This window comes from Peromyscus eremicus, chromosome 1 (genome assembly GCF_949786415.1).
Source record: "Peromyscus eremicus chromosome 1, PerEre_H2_v1, whole genome shotgun sequence".
Lineage (NCBI taxonomy): Eukaryota > Metazoa > Chordata > Mammalia > Rodentia > Cricetidae > Peromyscus > Peromyscus eremicus.
This window is the reverse complement of record NC_081416.1, coordinates 85,568,839-85,585,040: the sequence shown is the minus strand read 5'-3', so window position 1 is coordinate 85,585,040 and position 16,202 is coordinate 85,568,839. Positions and strand designations below refer to the sequence as shown.

Sequence of the window (16,202 nt, the reverse complement as noted above, 5' to 3'; positions counted from 1 at the left end):
ATGAATGCATTTCACTGCTGTTGCTTACAGGAATATGAGTGAAGGGGTACTTACAGGATCAACAGAACTATCTTTTCCAGGCAATTTCATTGGTCTGAGCCTCTTGTAGACATCTTAGCTAGTTTCTTCTTCTTCTTCCAGGCAGTTCAGCTTGTCGGACAGTGACTCTCAGCAGTCTTTAGGCTTGTATACTCTGGGTGGGGTTGGGGGTTGGGGAGAGACTAGTGAATCTGGTCAGTTTCAGGGACTTCCTGAAGTCTTTGTGTTGTTTACTTCCCTTCAGGATGGAATGTCTGATCTCCCTTTAGAACATCCTGCTGTTTTGCCTCCCTTTTAACATCCTGTGTCTTAACAAGCTTTCCTCAAAGACAGAAGGTTTTAATATTGGAAGAAACTGCTACACAACAATAGGGAGATGGAGCTGGTTGTTAGAGACAGATAGCCTTGAATGCTAAGCTGAGTGAAGCTGGTTTTCTTTCCAGGCAACAAGGAATTGTTAAAGGTGTTGTGAGCCAGCCCTAAGCTGAAGCAGACAAAGTTTGCTTCAGATAATGGTGTCAGATGACTGCTGCCTTCATGTTCCTTAATATCTCTGGGAAAAATGTCAGTCAAGGTGGTTTTTGTCACCAGGGTCAGGTGAGTGATGACTCAGATTTCCTTCTGATTTTGCCATTTGGAGTGATAAGCATCCTTGACCCGAGGGAAGGCTGGATGTTGCTGCTCTCCTGGGCCCTGGCTTCTAGCATCTGGACTCTTTCTGTCCAGTTCCTGTGTGCTGCATTCCCAGAGCAGGATGGACAAATTCTTGTATGTGTTGGCTTCCAAGATAATGGCAACAGGATTCACCCTGGATCTTCCTCTGGAGCCCATCCAATGACCTATGTCCTTAACGCCCTTGCCTAAGGTGGGGGTAACTCTGAAGAACTGGAGTTGCCCATGACCTATGACCTCTATGTCCTTATTTCATGGGAGGGGGTTCTAACGGGGTAAGTTGCAAATGTGCCCTTTGCTTATGTGGTCACAGGGTCATAGACACCAGCATTGGCACTGCCCCTTGTTTTATTAACAGTTTAAATTAAAAAACATTACAACCCCCATTGCAACAGTAGCATAAGGTTATTATACAGTATAAAGACGATGTGCAAAAATATTTATGACAAATTGACATCCAACTGAAATCTCAAAAGCCAAATACACATCAGGTTGTTCATACAGAGGTAGTACTTCATAGCTCAACATACCTATCAACACAAAATGTTTATGTAGTTGAAATCACACGAAATATATAATTTTGCATTTCAATTTTCTACCCTCATAAAATCAGTACTAATTTCTCACATCATTAGACTTCTTTGTAAAAATTTGTAGATGCAGAAAAATACTTCAATATTAAAAGAGGGAAAGCAGGATTAAAAATTCATAGTTTGGATATGATTTTACTTGTGATAGATAAATATACAAGAGCACAAGAATGCTTACATCCTAAAAATATATCACTCAGGATGGAAAGATGTTGTATAAAATGTTAATAGAGGTTATTACGGAGGTGACTTTTATTTTCCTTTATATTTCTGCATTTCCAATAGTGAATTTTGCATAGTTGCAAAATACTCCAAGAAATATTTCCCCATTTCACATCCTGGCATCATATTTGTTAAATATTCACTTATTTGTCCCCTAAGCTGAGAGTCTAGACAGTGCCATGTATCTTGGCACATGTGTCTGCTCATGCTTTTTGTATATCTGGAGATTCAAAAGTAAAACATCCATGCTTAGTTGAGGGCGTGAAACGGTATGTGCATTCAAGTCTTTTGTTTCTCAGGCTCTACCTTTGCTGGGTAGATCTTGAATAATGAACCTGAAGCCCCCCTCTGACCCTGACTGCCTGGCAGCCACTTTCACAGATGCCTTGGCTTTTGGGATGAAGGATCAAAGCATGTCCCCTGATGTCTTTAATTTTGTCTTTGTGGAGTTCTCTTCTCTCTGCCTGGCTGCTATATGTCTTTGTCCATTGTAGGCATGGTTGTGATACTCTGATACTCTGTTTATCTGATTGTGAGATTCTTGCTCACTAACTCAGTGCTATATGAGATGCCACATTTGAAGCCTAGCTCAAATGTGACCTCTCTGAGCTTCACAGATAACCTAAGGCAAAAGCTACAGGTGTCTCTGTATTTTTTTATCTATTAAAAAAAAACATACCACATTATATCATGGCTATTCTGTACATTGTTTTCTCATGTAATAGGTTATTGGCCTTTTGAGGTCAAGGGTTAGACATTCTTTCCTGTGGGTCTCTGCTCATCTGTTCTTGTTCCTCAATCCGCTTCCTTTTCTGTGGTTACTAGATCAGTTTATGGCACTGGCACCAGCCCTGCCCATTTGGACCTGGAACCAGTATCCCAAGGGACTCCTTTCTTCTGTTCTTGTGCCTCTTCCAATCCATTTTCCACTTATCAGGCATAGGAACTATTTGAAATTGTAGACACAGCCCAGCAAAGGTTGGTCTCTGCCTGTGTGTCTGATACCATCTCAGTAAACTCTGCTCCCCTCATCCATAAAGCCCCCTTCTCTCCAGTCCCTCATGAATCACTTTTTAAGATCACACAATTCTATGGGATAGTTTGGGTTATTACCCCCAAATATCTACTTTCCCTTCCAATGGTGAATGGAATTTATTGATATACTATTAATAATTTATCTATCTATAATACGTTGATATTCTATTATTTATCAATTTACATATATATCCTCTCTCCTCCCATTCCTATCTATCTATCTATCTATCTATCTATCTATCATCTATCTATCATGTGTCTACCTTATGTATCACTTATGTATTATATCTGTTAATAATCTCTACCAACATACATATTGTCTCTCCACATATCCCTATCTATCTATCTATCTATCTATCTATCTATCTATCTATCTATCTCTATTGATCTATCTGTCTATCTATCTATCTATCTATCCTCTCCAATTTGTTATTTGTTAAATAAATGAATTTCTCAAGAACGCTTAGGATGCACTCTGTACCCAATCAATGTTTACTGAATGGAATTAGTGAACCATCCAAACAAGCTTATATTGTGTCCTAACAAGTATATCCATAAACCATAGTTGTCACAGGACCCAAATGGTTAGCAGTGACATTCTGTCCTCTTCCCTGCTTTGTCTGATCCTGTGAAAGGTCTTTGCTGTAAAAATACCCACACTGAAAACAGATGATGTGTCAACTCCGTAATTTAAACCATGAATCTGTACTTGCTTAAAGATGAACTTGTTTGGAAGAAAAATGAGAAAAATGCTTGTGTCTGTCCAACAGAGCCCTGGGTAAGAGCATCAATTTTGGTTCCTAGCAGGTCCAGGACATAATAGAAGGAAACTGCTGAGCTCAGCAGCTGAGCGAGCCACTCTTATTTCACAAACAGAGTTTCAGGGATGGTAATCGTGTCTATTAGCAAGGGTGACTCTACTGTGGGCCTGACAGAAAAATGAACTCCCCCACGTTGCAAAATGAGCAAAGTGGAGATCGATAAATCATAAAATTAGTTGAGACATCATCTATCTTTCTTGGCTTCCCCTCTTCTTGCCACAGTCCCCTGGGACACTAATTCATTTATTGCATTTTTATCGTTGGGAAAACACGTCAAGGTTCGGAGGCTGCATTCAGTTAGGAGAGCAGGGGCAATAATGTGTGTCATTAATTAGGCAGTTTGGGGAGGTTCAATCCAAACTCCAGTCTCAACTGACTTTCATAAATTGAGTTTCAGGACTATGTATGTGTCTTTATCAAAAAGCAGTGTTATTGAAATATGCCCCGAGAGGGAGAGAGTGAGGGACCTGTCTGCTCACTCTAGAGAAGCAATAAATTTAGGAACAATCTAGGTGGTCAGCTAGATGCAGTCTGCATTGTCTGAACAGCCTTTCTCTTATCAGCACATAATCAAAGTAAATGTAGGACACAGCCTGGATTAGTGTGTATATGTCACCTGGCAACTAGCTGCATGCCTGATCCTAAGAGGCATACAATGAGCAATTTTTTGAAATAATTTATTGTAGTAAGATACTTAGAATGAGGTGTATGTTCTTTACATTGTGATTTATTTTATTTTTATTTATGTGTATGTGAGTGAAGTTGCACTCAGGTCAGAGGAGGCATCAGATTTCCCTGGTGCTGGGGTCACAGGCTGCTTGATGTGGGTTCTGGGAACCACACTCAGTCTTCCACAAGAGCAGTGAGTGCTTTTAACTTCTGAGCCCAAGATGTATGTTTTAAACAATTTTTCACTTGTTTCCTGCAGTGTTGTTGTCTATAGGAACTAAAGACAGCGTGTCTCTGTGATGCATCTTGCTTAACTGCAAATTTACGCTTGTTGATTAGTAACTGCTCATCTTCTCCCTCTGGCTCCTAAAAACCACTATTCCACTCTGATTCTTGACTCTGCCTGCCTTAGATACTCTGTGCAGTATATGTCCCTGCGTGACTGATTTATTTCACCTAGCATGTCACCGTCAAGGTCTAGCCTAAATCTCATGTTACTGACTTTCCATTTTTTAAGTCTGAGTAATATTCCATTGCATGTGCATATGACATGTTCCCTATCCATCCATCTGTGGACTGATGTTTGGGTTTTATCCTCTTCTTGACTCTTGTGGATAGTGCTGCAATGACTATGGGGGTGCTAAAACCTCTTTGTGATCCCAATATCCATTCTTGATAAGTATCCAGGTAAGGTACTGCTGGATCATATGGTAATTAGAGTCTTACATTTTATTTTAGAAGTATCCATTTTGTTTTCCAAGGTGGCTGTGTCATCCCTCATTCCCACCGTTGGTGTGAATGAGCTGGCAGCTCTTGTCTCATCCTGTAGCTGTCCTGACAGCTTTGACTTGACATTTCAGTGCAGTTTCCATTTTCATTCAGTGATATTGGTCCATGCTGTTGAGCCCTTTACATAATTTGTTAGTGTTTGATTAACTAAGAAACTGAGGGCCAATGAGAGGGCTCATTGGGCAAAGGCACTTGCTGCCAACCCTGATGTCCCAAGTTCAATCCCCAAGACTCATATGGTAGAAGGAGAGAACCATTTTTTCTCAAAGCTGTCCTTTTACCACACACATGTACAAATAGTATGTGTGTACACACATAATAAATAAATATAGCATGTAGAAATGGAACCATTTGTATACTAAACACTAGAATGCATTAAGGGAATACATGAGAGAAAATACAGATAAGTAGGAAGAAAGCTAATATTTATGGAATATTGAGCACTGTTAGGATACCCATATTATCCAGTGGGAGATGTGGATTAGTACCATCTCCATCAGATACATTTCATTTAATATATAAAAAAAATCCAAAAGCTCATGTAGAACTACAAACTCTCATGAGTAGTCAGACCTGTCTTGATGAGAAAGAACAAAACTCAAGGCTTCGTATTTCCTGGCTTCAAAACATTTTGTAAAGTTACAGTAGTCAGATCAGTGTGGCACTGGCATAAAGACAGACATGGCCCGATGGGACAGAACAGAGAGCTCAAAAAAAAAAAAATCCCAGTGTTGACAAAGGGGCCGAGAATGTGCAGTAGACAAACAATAGTCTCACTAACAAATGATGTTGGGAGAATTGTGTATCTACAAACAAACAAAGAATCTGGGTAAACTCCATTAGTTGCAAGTCCTTCTCCCATGTTCCATATCTAGTTTATCTGCAAATGGTCCAAACCTTTTCCTTTTGTGCCATGGACCTGTCCACTTTCACCAGAGCCACACAACTGGTTCTTCTGCCTTCTCTCCTTGACCTATTCTTCATATAGACACAAGAATATCTTTAGATGAAGTGTAATTAGATGGTACTGAGGACTCCAAGGTGGGCAGACATGCACAGGGCTTAAGAATGGCAGCTACCATCACAGGAAATGCCACAGCAGGTGCCACTCGGTCTGAGTTTGTGTTGACAAGGCAGACACTGGTTCTTTGTGCGTGTGGGCATTTACACCAGGAGAGGTTGTCTGTTTAGATAAGAGTCCTTGTTACCTGTGGGGAGAGGGGCTGTCCTCAGAATCCATTCTGCTCTGCAGGCCCCTCCCCTCACTGTCATGTTCAAAGGTTGAGACTTTGCCAACTTTGCCTCCTGTTAGGGCAGGGGTCTGATCTGAGGGCATGGTGGCAGCACTACTGGCAATGAAATCTTTAAAAACATGTTTTAGGTGCATGTGTTTCTCTGAGTGTGATCATGTGGGAGTATGTAGTGTGTGTGTGTGTGTGTGTGTGTGTGTGTGTGTGTGTGTGTGTATGAACAGCATGCATGTGAAGGTCAGAGGACTGCCATAGGTGTGATGATGCCTTAAGCATCTACCAATTTTTCTTGAGAAAGAGCCTTTCATAGGCCAACAACTGTACCGCATAGGCCAGGCTAGCTGGCCTGTGAGCTTCTGGTGGTTCAGCCGTGTCTGCCTCCCATCTTGCCACCACTGGGATTTACAGGTATGTGCCACACCTGCCTTTTTCAGGTGGGTCCTGGGGAACCAAACTTAGGTCCTCTCAGTTCATGCGTTGCTGACGGAGCCTGCAACTCCATCTCTTTGTTGACACCTTTGAAGAAGATGGAATTGGAACTGTGCATTCCTTCCTGGTCTGTGATTTTTCATTTTGTCCCCATCAAGGAATCTTGGTCAGAATCTACATGAGCCGTGGGCTCCCTTGGACTGGAGTTTGAATCCCACCATAACTTAAAAAAAGATTTATTTTTATTATTTTAAAACATGCCCCCCCCCCCATATGTGCTTATGGTGTAGTGCTTGAGGAGGCCAGAAGAGGGCATCAGATTCTCTGGAGCTTGAGTTACAGGTGGTTGTGCTGACCCTGTGGATGCTGGGAGCAGAACTTGGGTCCTTTGAAACAGCAGTATACACTCTTTCCAGCCCCTCCCCATGATTTAAAAAAAATATAGAATGCTTCACAAATTTGCATACCATCCTTGCACAGGGGCCATGCTACTCCTCTTTGTATCATTCCAATTTTAGTATGTGCCGCTGAAGAGAGCACCCTCCCCATGATTTTTATACCCTGTGATTTAGGAGATAATGGCTTGTATTTGGGCCCAAGGGGCTGCTGTTGTTGTTGAGATTTGGGTTTTTATGTCCTGTATCCAGGTTCTTTCTGTTTTCAAATTTTGTCTTGTTTTTGCAGACACAAAACACATACATCATTACAAACTAGGACCTATTTGACACATGTCCTCAGAGCAGGTGCAGGGTGCCTAGTGGCCAGAGGAATGGTGAATTCTGTCTTGATGCTATGTAGGGTTTCTGTAAATGTTGAGAATCTAAAGCAGGGGACCTATAGTTCCTTTATTTTAGAAAGATTGTCGCCTGTTCCTCCACATGCCATTCAGCAGGTGCCATGTATTTTTTTAAAATATTTTTTTGTGAATAATTTTAGATTTATGGAAAAGTCTCAGAGATAGCACAGAGAATTCCTGTATTCATCTTTCATCCGGCTTGCCCCAGATTAGTAACATCATGTATCACCTGAGTATATTTGCCGAAACTATGAAGTTCACACAAATAGCCTGCCATTAGCTAAGCTGTGGCCTTCCTAACTATTTAATATGTGTTACCATTAATCTCCTCTTAATATGAAAAATAAATTGTGTTCCTTTTTTTCTGGGCTAGGGATGAAACTCAGAGCCTCTCAATTCTAGGCAATCCCTCTGCCACTGTGTCACACTCTAAGACTAGTCCTTAAGGCCCTTTTATTTTTGAGCCAGGATCTAATTTAAGATATCACTGTGCATTTAGTAGTTTGACTTTAAATTTAAAAAGTTTTATTTATTTGTACATATATGTCTGTGTTACACATGTGTATGTACATGTAGAGGCCAGGTGGTGATGTTGGGTATCTTTCTTAATTATCCTCCACCTTATTTTTTTGAGGCAGGGTCTCTCACTGACCCTGGAGCTTATTGATGACTTGGCTAAGTTGGCTCGCCAGTGAGCTTCAGGAATCCACCTGTCTCTGTGTCCCCAGTGGTAGGGTTATAGGCATATACCACCATGCCTGGCTTTTTACTTGGCGTGGTGGATCCAAGCTCAGGTCTTCATGATTGAGTAGCAAGCACTTTACCAACTGATCCACCTCCCCAGCCCTGCATTCAATGACTTAAAAAATAGACAAACAACACTTACGATTAACATGACTATTGACTTCACCTGCCTGGGTGGACCACTCTTGTTGGCTGCACTTGCCAGGGTGGACCACTCCTGTTGACTGCATCTGCCAGTGTTGACCACTCCTGTTGACTGCATCTGCTAGTGTGGACCACTCCTGTTGGCTGCACCTGCCAGGGTGGACCACTCCTGTTGACTGCACCTGCCAGGGTGGACCACTCCTGTTGACTGCATCTGCCAGTGTTGACTACTCCTGTTGACTGCACCTTTGAGGGTAGACCACTCCTGTTAACTGCACTTGCCAGGGTGGACCACTCCTTTTGACTGCATCTGCTAAGGCGGACCACTCACCACTCCTGTTGACTGTACCTGCCAGGGTGGACCACTCACCACTCTTGTCAACTGCACCTTCAAGGGTAGACCGCTCCTGTTGACTGTACCTGCCAGGGTGGACCACTTCTGCTCTCTGTCTTGATGTTCTCCCTACTTGGCCTCTGGAAAACTCTACCTTATTCCTTTTACCCTTGTTCTCTTTGTATTGAAATAATTTTTCCTTCTTGTTAACTTCCCATGATTTCATCTTGCTACTCTAAGTGAATACATCCCCTCCCTTTACCTTCTTATGAAACACTGTAGTCTTTTCTGAACCAAATGTTGCTAATTTCATCGGAAATAGACACACAAATGATGACACCACATTGAGTAGTTATTTTAGTGTGAGGCGGGAATTGTCTGTTGAATGTATCAACATTGATTTGTTCAACTATCCCCTGGTAATGGACATTTGGGTTGTTTTTATTCACTGAGAATTAGAATACAACCACAAGTCAGTTGTGGTTTTCTTAGAGGGCAAAAGGAGGCCAGTAGGGAAAAACACGATCTTAATTTAGAAGACAGAAGAGCCTTTTCTAGAACCCCTAAGACTTCCCTGGCCTTTTCCCTCACGGATTATCGCCTGGTGATGGCTCTGACTGGGAGGCAAGCTTTGAAGATTGTATCCTTAGTGATAAGCAAGGGACCCTATAGCCAGGGCTCAGAGGTTTGCACTTGAACTTCCTTTGCAACAATTACAGAGAAAAACTTTTTTTTTAATGGCAGCTGAGGAAATAGACTTCAGTCGATACTGCCTTCTGCACAGATCTTCTCTTAGAATAAGGTATGAACCCCTTGCAGGCTTTATGGTCAGGCACAATTGGAGTCTTCTTACAGAGCCTGCACACTGTTCAGCAGGCTGGGGCGATGGCGTGCTGTGGAGGAAGCCTGGGGGACACTTGAGAATCGAGGTAGGTGAGGATGGATGAGGAAGCAGCTCTGTATAGGAGAACACAGGAGGAATGTGTGAACTCCCGGCCCTGTTCTGCAACATGCCAGCTGCCATGCTTCCAGCACGTTCCACCAGGTCCTTGAGTCTCAGTTTTTTTCACCTGTCAGATGGAGGTAAATGTTTTCATGATGTTTACAGGAGCTAAACATGACTCATCAGCACAGAGCACAGAATAAGGGCAGGAGGGTCATAAGGGAGGAGCTTCGATACCACCGGGACACATGGGGAGAAGTCTCTCTTTGACACCATTCCTGGCTGTGTGCTAGGTCTTTACCTACTGGTGTCCAAGTCACATCTAGATCTTTGGCAGTAGAGCTGACACTATTTTATTTTACTAATTTAATTTCTTGTGTGCTCTCTCACTCATTGGCACTTATCTGTTGAGTACTTGTATCTGGCCGCACTTTTCAAGGCACTGAGGGTAAGAAGAGGGATGAGCCACAGGCCCCACCTGCTCTCATTAAGTTTGCTTCTATTGTGACAGTTGACAATAAGCAATACACTAATCATTGGTTAGTCAATTGTATTATTTATTTTTTTGTATATATGTGTGTGTGCCTATGTGCTTGCATGTCGTATGTGAGCACACGTATGTATGCATGTGGTGGCCCAAGCCACTTTGAATATCTTCTATAATTGTTCTCCACATGATCTACTGAGGCAGAGGCTCTCATCTGAATCCAGAGCTGGCCAATTCATCTAATTTCCCTAGCCAGCTTATTTTGGGGGATCCCCATCTCTTCCTTCTAAGCACTGAGATTGCAGGCAGATTGCCATGCCCAACTAGCATTTGTCTGGGTTCTGGGCCTGCCCTCGTATTTGTACGACAAGTTCTTTACACACTGAGCCATCTCCCCAGCCCCAAATACTTCATTTGAAAGAATACCCTGAGGTGATACAGAATGGCAAGGACATGCCAGAGGTTGAGGCACCTTTTCAGCACAGCAGCTTTGTTAGATGTATAACTTATAAATCATATCATTTTCCCATCTAAGACATGAAGTTTAATAGTTTTTGGTATGTTCACAGAGTTGTGCAAACATGAACACATTAGGCCTTTGCTATCACTCTGAAAAGAAACTCCACCTGGAACCAGGCCACCCAATTTCTATTACTTCCTCAGACCCTGAAGCCATTAAGGTGACTTCTGTCTCTATGGATTCTTTGCCACAGACACTTCATGGAAATGGTCATTCAGTACGTGTTTCTCTGACTGGCTGCTGTCACTACTCAGGGTTCTAAGATCTGTCTGGGGAGCTGTGTGTACCAGTCCTCATTCTTTACTACTGCCAAGCATTCTGTGTACAGACAGGACACATCCTATTCTGTTCATCCATTATCAGTTGGTGGGCATGTGTGTTGTCCCTGTTTTTCAGGTATTATGGACAATGCTGTTATGAACATCAGTGTGTCAGTGTTTTTGTGTGTACATGTGTTGTGATGGTGGTTAGCTTTAATTATCCACTGAATAAATCTCCAATGACCTGGGAAAAGTGTCTCTGTGAGGGATGGTCAACATTGGGTTGGGCTGTAGGCGTGCCCATGGAGCAGCCGGCTTGATTGCCCTTACCAGTGTGGGAAGGGTGGCTGCTGCTTCCGCACAGGAAAAAAGATAGGGAGGAAAGAGCTGCTTCTCTTTCTGATTTTCCTGGCCTTCACAGTCCCCGGCAAGTTCATCTCCTCGGCAAGTTCATCTCCTCTGTTGTGGCCACTGCTGATTCCTTCACTGATATCAAAACCAGCTTCTTCAGACTCCCAACTTAGAATGAAGACCTTACTGATTCCTTCACTGATATTAGAACCAGCTTCTTTGAACTTCCAATGTGGGCTCCCCAGAAACTCCCAGACCTTCAGCATCAGCTTATGATGGCTGGCGTACCCAGCCTCGTGGACTGAGCAGCTACCAGGTGCCATTTCTTTGGTGTGAGATAGCCACTGTCGGACTACTTCAGCCATATTGTGTAAGCCAATCTCAAGGTTTTCCTTCAATGTGTATTCTGTTGGCTCTGTTCCCCTAGAGAGCCCAGGATAGTAATGTGTACACTAGGCATCTCATTCTGTTACAAAATCCTTGAGAAAACAACTTCAGGGAGGGAGATTTAGTTTGGCTCCCAGTTTCAGAGGTATCAGCCATGGTATGTTGGTTCTGTGTTTCTCAGCATCATGGCTGAAGAGAATGGTGGGACAGAGCTGTTCACCTCATATCCAGGAGAAGGTATATCATTCCAGAATACTCCTCAGTGACCTGCTGCCTCCAGCTAGGTCCCACCTCAGCTTTCCAACATCTCCCCAAAAGCACCACTGTTTGGAAACCAAATATTCAGAACATGAGCCTTTGGGGAATGTTTTCCACCTAAAGCAGAAAAATGTTTTTTTAAATATTCTTTTTAATTTAATAACTTAAAATTACATTTATTTGTGTGTGCTCATGTATGCATATTTGTTGATCAGAGGATGACTTTTGGGAGTTGGTTCTTTCCTCCTACCATGTTAGAAGTGGGGATTGAACTCTGGTCACCGGGCTTGGCAGCAAGCATCTTTACCCACTGAGTCATCTTGCTGGTCTTGATTTTGATACTTATTAATATGTGTTTATGGTGTAATTTCTGGATCCCCTTGAGGAGCTGCCGTTGTTGCTCTCTACATTAATGGTGCTACTTTCCATTCCCACCATTAGAGCATTGATAGTTTGAATTCATCTAGACCAGTGGTTCTCAACCTTCCTAATGCTGTGACCCTTTAAGACAGTTCCTCAGGCTGTGACCCTCAACCATAAAATTATTCCATTGCTACTTCATAACTGTAATTTTGCTACTGTTTGGAATCACAGGTTGAGAACCACTGCTCTATACCATCACCAACATGCTTCCCCTTGCCTTATCTCTTTTTGGGTATTAGAAAAGGACATGTCCTTGCCAGTTGGACTTGCCTTTCCCTGATGGCTCTCGGCACCTTTTCCAGTGCTTATTGGTGATGAGTGTTACATGGCCCTCTCTTGTGAGGGTTCTACATTTGGGGAAAGCAGAGGTTATACAGTAAAGCTCTGTGGAGGAAGGCTGCATCCAGGAGGGGCTAAACTTTCTGCTGGTCCTGCTGGCTGGGTGTGAGTCCCTGAGAGTCCCTGCAGGCGGGACTGGAGTGCAGAGAGCTCAGGGAGAGGCTCCTGCAGGTTCAGGCAGGAAGTAGAGGACATCTGCACAGGGGTCGGAGGTAGGCAATTGGAAGGACAGGGTGAGAAAGGCACGAGGAAGTTGGGATCAGGCTTGATGAGGTTCTGTGGGCAGGGTGAAGGGGAGAGAAGTATGGAAGCCCCAGGCTGTGAGATGTTCCATTTTAGTGGCAGAAGTGGGGAAGGCATCTGTAGAAAAAAGATGAGGTCACCAAGTGTGTAAGCTAGAGTAGATCTTCTCCCACTTAGAAATCATACATTCATTTGTTTTTATTTGTGTGTTGAGCATATGTGCCATCATGCGTGTGTAGAAGTCAGAGGACAACTTATGGAGGTCTGTTCCCTCCTTCCTTCCTGTGGGTTCCAGGGATTGAACTTAGATGGTCAGTCTTGGCAGCAAGCACCTTTACCTGCTGAGCCATGTCTTGTGCCTCTGCTCATCTCCTTTCTGCTTTAATAGCTTGTCTATAAGTAGAAGAGCAATCCTGTGTGTGTTTAGGGATGAGGAGATGTAACTGAGATAGTCTAGTTAGTTATTGACTTTGTTCATGCCTAGTGCATTACTTACATTGTTATTCACATTGGGCTCATTTGCTAAGACTGTCCTATTTATCTTTATAACCATCTTCCTACTTGCTCAACCTCAGGGCCCATGCAAGGAGGGCTCAGTTAACTGTCTTTCCCCTCATGCTTCCCTCACCAGCTGCACATTCACTGTAGACAATGTGTTGTAGATATTGCTTTTTGTTATATCTGCCTTTCCAACCCCTCGCCTCACAGATCAGCCAAACAATACTTTTCCTTCCCAGAGTGACTTGTCTGAGGACTCAGTCAGTTTGTGGCCTAGGGTGTGTGTGATGGTTAGTTTTAGTTATTAACTTGACAGAGCCTAGAGTCATCTGAGGAAAGAGTCTCAGTGGGGGATTATGGAGATCCAGTTGGCCTGTGTGCATGTCTGTGAGGGATTCTCTTGATTGTTGGTTGAGGAGGGAAGACCTAGCTGGAATGTGAGCAGCACCATTTCATGGGTTTGTCCCTGAACTCTATGAAAGAAGAAAACATCATCAGGTAGGCAGCATGGGTGGATTTATTACTCTCTGCTCTTGGCTGTGGATGCTTTGAGTTCCTGACCTGACAACCCAGTAAGCACTGATTGTACTCTGGAATTATGAGCTGAACTAACTATCTCTTCCCCTAAGTTGTTTTTTTGTTTTGCCAGAATATCTTTTATCACAGCAACAGATGTGAAACTAGGAGTGAAGAGAATAGTGGTTTTTGCTTGCTTCATATTCTATGCCAGCTTATACAGTTTTTCTTACTTAATCCTCCGTTCAACCAGTAAGGCTGGCATGGTAATCTTTGCTTTGCAAATAAAAATATTGCCCAGAACTTCCCAGCTACCGAAGTGGTACGGTCTGAATGCAAAGCCTATGAGTCTCTGGCAGAAAGTCTGTCCTCAACTGAGACATTCACAGTTCACAGATGGCCAGAGACAAAATTTCTGCTTGTCCGAGAGAGCCTGCAGTGCCGCCCTCTGCTCCTAGATGGCGCTCAAGGCTCAGCTTCTAGGCCACACCTGGGGCTTCAGCCCCAAGGCCAGTCTGGAGTTTCTGCAACTGTTTCGGGAAAGGAAGAAGGCTTCTTGTGTCTTTGTGTTTGCGTTTGTGTTGGGGCCATTGTTTTGATTTTGTTTCCGTTTGCAAAGCCAGTCTCCCATCTCTAAGCTTGCAGTTTCCATGTACCCACATGATCCTGGCAAGATGAAGCCTGTGTAAGAAGGTGGGCAGATGCCTGTGGGGGAGGATACCCCAAGTAGAAAATGAGGTGAAATGGCTCTATCCCAGGCATCGCTTCTCTTGACCCTGTAACCAAAGTTGGCGCGACTTTGTAGATGTCAGCAGAGCCTCCTGACCAGAGAAGAGGGTCCTCGGTCTGACCCCTCATTTTGTGGAGCTGGGAAAGGAATGGCTGAGTCACTGGGCTCAGTTGGTGTTCAAGGCAGATTTTACACACCTTGTTCACATTTCTTTTCTTTGGTGGTTTTTTTTTTTTTTTTTTTTTTTTTTTTTTTTTTTTTTTTTTTTTGCCTAGAGTGGGGCTAATGGGCACAGATGAGCACAGCAGCTGGGCGTACAATGTGGGGAGGGACAGGAAGTCGGAGGTGCCTTTCTTGGTGGAGGTGGCAGTTACTCAGCCGCACCCTTGGGGAGATGATGTATGTTCTGGAATTTTAAAAGTCCCCAGTGTTTGCTTGGTGGTAACTGCCAGAAGAAGAAAAGAAAAATGGTGTCAGGGTAAGGAAAAAGAAAAGGAAAAAGTTAAGCAGAATATTGGAATCTTTGAGGGAAATTGGTGCCTCAGGTCAGCATCCCAGGAGGAAGGTAGACAGCATCCAGAAAAGGACATGTCAGCTTGGATATGTGGCCTGGCTGGCTCCATTTTTAGAGAAGTAGATGTGTTCTGAGACATGAAGAGACATGCCATCTTTAATTCCTGTCCCCCCCACCCCCACCCCCATGATCATTCTAAGAATGTATATCCACTTCCTGCCCAGTTGAGATTTGATCACCAATCCTGAGTCTCCTCAAGCCTACTTTTGATTTTTTCTTTATATATATAAAATTTTTTCTTTATATATATTAAAAAAGACCTTGTTTTTACTTAGTATATGTGTGGGGGTGTCTGTGTGTGTGAGGTAAGTGCAGTGCCCACTGGAGGCCAGAAGAGGGCATCAGATCCCCTGAATCTGGAGTTACAGGCTGTTATGAACAGTACAAGGTGGGTGCTTGAAAAAAACTCAGGTTCTGTACAAGAGTAACACCCCCTCTTAACCACTGAGCCATCTCTCCACTCCCATGCTTCTGAGTCTTTGCTTTGATTTGATCTCCACAAAGCTTAGCACCTGGTTGGAGTCCTGATGCCTAAAACTTGGGCAGAACCCAATGCTTTTCATGGCTGTATCTCCCTTGTTCTCCCTTTTACTTCCCGTGTATATTTTCCCTGGCTTTGTCTTTCAGTCACATTGTCTAGTTTGATTGTGCTGCACACATTTTCAGAAGCTGCCCCAAACCCTCTGTGGGATGATACAGGATGCTCATATAGCAGAGGTATTCTGGTTGTATGAGCTGGGGGTAGAGAGGCTTTGATTGGAGACAGCGCTCTCCTCTGCCTGCTCTATGTCCTGGAAGAGGAAGAAGGGGGTGGTACCATGTCTCTTTCCCTTTAGCCCTGTGTACCGGCTTTGAGGTCTTATGATTTGAGGCACACAGACGGACAGATGTCCTTCACAGGAGGCTTGGTGACATCATAGACAGGATGACAGGAGCTGGCATATCTCTCTGAAGGCCTTCACAGTGCTCTGCAAAATAGCTTCAAGATCTGGGAGAAAAGAGATGATCAAACCCCAACTTCCAGACTCTTCAGGGAAGTTTGTTATTTTCTGTTTATTCCTAGACAGTGCAGCTGGTGGGAGCTGTGGGGACACCTGGGACAGCCTGATGGGGACAAACGGCAATGTCACTCTTCTCAG

General features: G+C 43.5%; 1 non-coding gene across 1 annotated transcript; it reads right to left on the bottom strand.

Annotated features, from left to right (window-relative positions):
• Window positions 1–6,951: 6,951 nt before the first annotated feature.
• On the bottom strand, window positions 6,952–7,054 carry LOC131902854 (U6 spliceosomal RNA). Its single transcript, XR_009377138.1, has one exon. It is a non-coding gene; the product is annotated as a U6 spliceosomal RNA (small nuclear RNA).
• Between the last annotated feature and the right edge of the window lie 9,148 nt (window positions 7,055–16,202).